The sequence below is a fragment of the Etheostoma cragini genome, chromosome 6 (assembly GCF_013103735.1).
Source record: "Etheostoma cragini isolate CJK2018 chromosome 6, CSU_Ecrag_1.0, whole genome shotgun sequence".
Taxonomy (NCBI): domain Eukaryota; kingdom Metazoa; phylum Chordata; class Actinopteri; order Perciformes; family Percidae; genus Etheostoma; species Etheostoma cragini.
The window spans coordinates 775,904-781,878 of NC_048412.1; the positions used below are offsets into that span (position 1 = coordinate 775,904).

General features: G+C 43.6%; 1 long non-coding RNA gene across 1 annotated transcript; it reads left to right on the plus strand.

The window, feature by feature from the left end:
* Nucleotides 1-125: 125 nt before the first annotated feature.
* On the plus strand, nt 126-935 carry LOC117946774. Its single transcript, XR_004657099.1, has 2 exons — nt 126-202; nt 491-935. It is a non-coding gene; the product is annotated as an uncharacterized LOC117946774 (long non-coding RNA).
* Nucleotides 936-5,975: the final 5,040 nt, after the last annotated feature.

Genomic DNA, 5,975 nt, shown 5'->3' on the forward strand with positions numbered 1-5,975 from the left:
CTCTATACATAGCTAAGTATGAACAATGGATTTTGAGCTACCAGAAAATGGAAGACCTCGTCTTAGACTCTGTATTATTCAGTTTTCCATTGTTGTCTGATTTGTAATGTTTTCTGTGTTTCTAGTTGTTATTTTGAGGATGAAGGTTTCCTCTCCATCTCCACTGTCTGAAGTCAACATCAGGAGTACTGTGTTACAACAGGTCAGACTCTTCTTATTATATTACAAATCAAAGCATTTCAAGGCATTACATAACTGCCCCAGCTGGGGCTAGTTCCAGATTTAATCATGTTAGTGGTGCTACGTTATTTGTAATATATACATTGATAATCAAGGTTAGATATGAATGTGTGACATTTGAAAGTCAGCTTCACTTCTGATGATTTAGAAGTACACATAATATAATAATTCTCCAACTTTAGACAGAACATAAGCATCTGATGATTGTAATATACATGTCACAGCACCATTGTTTCCTTTTCTTCTCCAGATTAAAGATGTACTGGTGAAACAAGGGTTGCCCTCAAACACGATTGTACGCCTTGTGAGTGGTGTGTAGTGTGGTAATTAATAACCACAGCGACCCCTGTTGATTGAACATTTGCTGACCCGTGGAGAGAAAAGTTGTCAGGTTCCTGTCAAATTTTAAACATTAAAACATGTTTAAAGTCAATTAATGGTCAGCTTTAATGTATAAATATCATGGCGTACACTAAGGACAAATATTTGACTGTATAATGTATAGAACATATGTAAAATTACACTCTAGTCATTGTTGTTTAACCAAACTTTATTTTTTTATGTAAATATTTGACTGGATAATGTATAAGGTTCCTGTTGGAGTGTGTATTAAAATATCTTGCTGCCTTTGATTATTTGTCCAATATGTGCTGTATGTCCATTTATAACCAACTGCAAAAAATGTACTTGCAAACTAAATTTGCAAAACATTTTTTGTGTGTAGTATTTTTATTGGATTTTCACGAGGTCACTTAGGATTGTCAGATATTCATTCAATTCAATTTTATTTATAATATCAATTCATAACAAGAGTTATCTTGAGACACTTTATAGATAGAGTAGGTCTAGAAAACACTCCAGAATTTACAAGGACCCAACAGTTCTAGTAGTCTCCTCCAGAGCAAGCAACAGTGTGACAGTGGCGAGGAAAAACTTCCTTTAAGGCAGAAACCTGGGACAGACCCAGGCTCTTGGTAGGCGGTGTCTGACGGGCCGGTTGGGGTTAAAATAAAGAGTGGAAATGCACTGTTGCTTGCTCTGGAGAAAACTACTAGAACTGTTTGCTCCTTGTAAATTCTGGAGTGTGTTCTAGACCTACTCTATCTGTAAAGTGTCTTGAGATAACTCTTGTTATGAATTGATACTATAAATAAAAATGAACTGAATTAAATTAGATGCACCTGTTTGAGATTGTTAGCTGCATAAAAACACGTGTCCACCCCATACAATCAGTAAGCATACAACTACTAACATGGCCAAGACCAAAGAGCTGTCCAAAGACACTAGAGACTAAATTGTACCCCTCCACAAGGCTGGAAAGGGCTACGGGGAAAAAAAAAGGTCCCCTGTTGGAGCAATCTAAACATGACTGTCAATCTCCCTCGGACTGGGGCTTCATGCAAGATCTCACCTCGTGGGGTCTCAATGATCCTAAGAAAGGTAAGAAATCAGTCAAGAACCACATGGGAGGAGCTGGTCAATAACCTGAAAAGAGCTGGGACTACCGTTTCCAAGGTTACTGTTGGTAATACACTGAGACATCATGGTTTGAAATCCTGCATGGCCCGGAAGGTTCCCCTGCTTAAACCAGCACATGTCAAGGCCCGTCTTAAGTTAGCCAATGACCATTTGGATGATCCAGAGGAGTCATGGGAGGAAGCCATGTGTTCAGATGAGACCAAAATAGAACTTTTTGGTCATAATTCCACAAACCGTGTTTGGAGAAAGAAGAATGATGAGTATCATCCCAAGATCACCATCCCTACTGTGAAGCATGGAGGGGGGGTAGCATCATGCTTTGGGGCTGGTTTTCTGCACATGGAACAGGGCGACTGCACTGTATTATGGAGAGGATGACTGGGGCCATTTATTGGGAGATTTTGGGGAACAATCTCCTTCCCTCAGTTAAAGCATTGAAGATGGGTTGAGGCTGGGTCTTCCAACATGACAATGAGCCAAACTCCGTGTTTCTCAGCGACAGCCCAGAAACCTGACTGATCTAGAGAAGATCTGTGTGGGGGAGTGGACCAAAATCCCTTCTGCAGTGTGTGCAAACCTGGTGAAAAACTACAGGAAACGTTGGACCTCTGGAACTGCAAACAAAGACTACTGTACAAAATATTAACATTTAGTTTCTCAGGTGTTCAAATACTTATTTGCATCTGTATCATACAAATAAATAGTTAAAAAATCATACATTGTGATTTCTGGATTTTCTTTTTTAGATTATGTCTCTCGCAGTGGACATGCACCTACGATGACAATTTCAGACCCTCCATGATTTCTAAGTGGAAGAACTTGCAAAACAGCAGGGTTCAAATACTTATTTTCCTCACATATATATATACATATACATATATATACATATATATATATAAGTACTAACTACAATCTACTTCCTGGATAAAAGACAGGAAAGCCTTCACATATACATTGTACTGACATTATTTTGACCGCACATGTGTGTTTTTTCTAGCCACTAATCTTGAAAGAACAGAAAAATAATAAGACCGGAGACAGGTATTATGTTTCCTTCTCTTGTGGCTGCCAGACTTAAGAAATCCACAATGCCTCTCACTGGGAGGCAATGCCCCCTTGTGGCAAAAAATCGGAATAATGCTCAAAATGAATTTAAATGAGTGTAAGTCCGTCCCATCCATGTCCGAGACCGTCTTTTCTGTTTCAACTTTTGTTCCATCCAAGCCTGTCCCGTCATTGTCTGTTCCGTTTGTCTCTGAGTCGGTTCTGTCTAGATCCATCCCGTCAGCGTCCAAACTTGTCCCGTCTGTCTCTACGTTCATCTTGTCCACAACTGTCCCATCTGCGTCTGTCTCTAAGCCTGTCCTGCCTACATCCGCCCTGTTGGTGTCTAAATCCCTCCCACCTGTAACAAAGCCTGTCTCTTCCAAGTCTGCCCCTAGGCCAGCCCTGTCTGTGTGTAAGCCTGCCCTGTCTGTCTCGTCTGTTTAAAGCACGTCTCGTCCAAGTCTGTTCCGGGGCCGTCTCGTTGGTCTCCAAGTCTGTTCCACCTGTCACCAGACCTGTCCCGTCTATGTTTGAGCCTGTCCTGTCCTCCCCGTCTTTGTTAAAGTCTACCCTGTCCCGTGAACCCTTTGCTCTCTGTTCCCCCCGCGCTCTCATAGGTATTCCGCCTGTCCTCTTTCGCGTCTTTTCCTTGTGCCCTTTCCAGGCCCCCTTTCCTTATGCCCTGTCCCGGCGTCCTTTCCCTGTGCCCTGTCCCTGTATCTTCCCTCAAGCTTTCTTTATGCGCCCTCTTTTCATGTCCATTTCTCATCTTGCTTCCCTTCCCGTCTCCTCTCTTCTTTTTATCTAGTCACCTCTCCTCCAGTTTCATCACTGCCCTCGTCTCTCTCTCTCTCTCGTTCGTCTTCCCTCCTCTTTCGTCTCATCATTTCAACTCAGCTCCTCTCTTTTTTCTGGGCATCTCTCCCCTTTCGTTTAGTCTCGTTCCCGTCGCCTCTCTCTCTTGGTCTCTCGTTGCCTTTCTCATCGCCTCTTTCTTCGCATCACCCCTCCTCTGTTGTCTCATCAGCTCTTTTGCCGTCTCTCTTGTCGCTTCCTTAGTCTCATCATCTGTCCTACTTCATCTCATCTCCTAGCCTCTTTTGTCTCCTCGCCTCTTTCGCCTCCTCGCCTCCTTTGTCTCCTCTTTCGTCTCCTCCTCTTTCGTGGTCTCTCCCGTCTCCTATTTCGTGGTCTCTCCCGTCTCCTCTTTTGTTGTCTCTCTCCCGTCTCCTCTTTCGTAGTCTCTCTCTCGTCAACTCGCTTCCTACTCTTGTTTTTTCTCTTTTGCTCCCTCGCTAGTTCCCTCTTGGGCTTCTCCGTTGTTTGCCCTTCTTTGTGCTCTAATGCGCTGCTTCGCTCTCCTTTTCGCTCCCTTGGGCTCCTTCGTGTTCCCTTGCGCCCCCTCATGTTCCCTCGCGACCCCTTGTGTTCGCTCGGGTTCCTTCATGCTCCTTCGCAGTCCCTCTTGTTTCTCTGTCTCTCCCTGTGTCCCTAACGCTCTGTCTGTCTTGCTCTCTGCCTCTCTCTCTGTCCCTCTCGCCCCCTCCTTCGCGTCCTCCCACGTTTTCTCGCTCGCCCTCTCGTTGTTTTCTCCCTCGTTTGCGCTCCGTCTCGCTCCCAATCTCGCTCCTTGTCTTACTCCCCCGGTCTCTTGTTTGTCTTTGTGTTTTATCTTTGTCTCGCACCCTGTCTTATTTCCTCTGTCTCTCTTTCTCTTAGTGCCCCCTCACATCCTGGTTGCACGGTTGCCAAGCCAGGCTGAAAAGGTGAAGCTATGTCCAGCCGGGTGTAGATAACCAGGATTAACAGGTGAAGCATATCAAACCAGGTGTAGATAACCAGGATGAACAGGTGAAGCTATGTCCAGCCAGGTGTAGATAACCAGGATGAACAGGTGGAGCCATGTCCAGCCAGGTGTAGATAACCAGGATGAACAGGTGGAGCTATGTCCAGCAAGGTGTAGATAGCTGGGATAAGTGTACGTTCACATCTTTCTCAAATAGACCACATAATCGATCACAGATTTACTGATGCAGAGACGGAGAAGACGCATGTGTCATATGTTTCACACAATGAGCAGTGAGTTTCTAATGGAAACGAGGAATTGAAGCATAGAATATGGAAAGTAACGAGGAGGGGAAGAATATACTATGCAGAAAGGGAAAAACGGCTCAAACAGAGAGAAAAAGGCCAACAGACTATAGTGGACCGACTAAATGCATAAGGATGTAAAAATATCTACTTAGCCTACTCGTTGCTCCACTTTTTTTTTTTTTAACAAGGTTGTAGGCTACACTTTGTTTTAATTGCTTTAAATATGCTAGTTTTATGTTTCTGTTTTTATGTGATAAATTTGCTGGTTTTCCCGTAAAGTGTCTTTGAGTAGCCCACCATGTAAAGCACAATATAAATAAAATGTATTATATAGTCCACTTTGCCTTAAAAGTGAGCAGAGGGAATAAATGTTCCGGGGGAAATCTACCCTAATGACTAGGCTCAATTTCAAAACCTTATTGAAATTAACCCAATTTCACAGCACGAGAACATGTTATAAAACCATATGCACAAATCTCTATAAGCTATGTCTAATTCTTAATGTATTTGTACAATGTTTTATTTTGAAGTCGTGCTGTTAGGTTTACTTCCTGTGTCTTCCTGCTCCTACATTTTCCCACTTAATCTCTGCAGCGTCCTGTATAAACCTGAAGCTGTACAGACCACAGACACCGCGCTGCTGATCTCTACTTTTACAGAGATAGTGGACACTGATGCGATGCACATGTCTGCCGGCAGGCAGCGGCCACCGGGCTACAGCTGCACGCCAGGCGGCCTCGACACACTACTGGCCCACCGGGAAAAGTCCCAACTCTCCCGATTGCCACTCCGCATCTGGGTGCCAGTGCAACCATTTCTAACCCTCTAAACAACTGCTATAGTAGGGTTCAAATCAAACAACAATAGTGACAAGTAATGCGTGTTAATAAAAATAAAGCAGAACACATGCAGAAGACAACAGAATAACATGTTTATTTGGGATCAGAGCGGCAGCTGATTTAACAAATGAGACTCCAGGATTAATCTTAGCCTGGCTGTTAGCCTGCTCTGGACCAGGCTAGCTGCAAAGAATACATCTCCATGGTTACTTGGCTGGGTTTAATTCAACCTGGTTTCGTGCAACTGAGTCAAAGCTAAATTCATCCAGGATAACT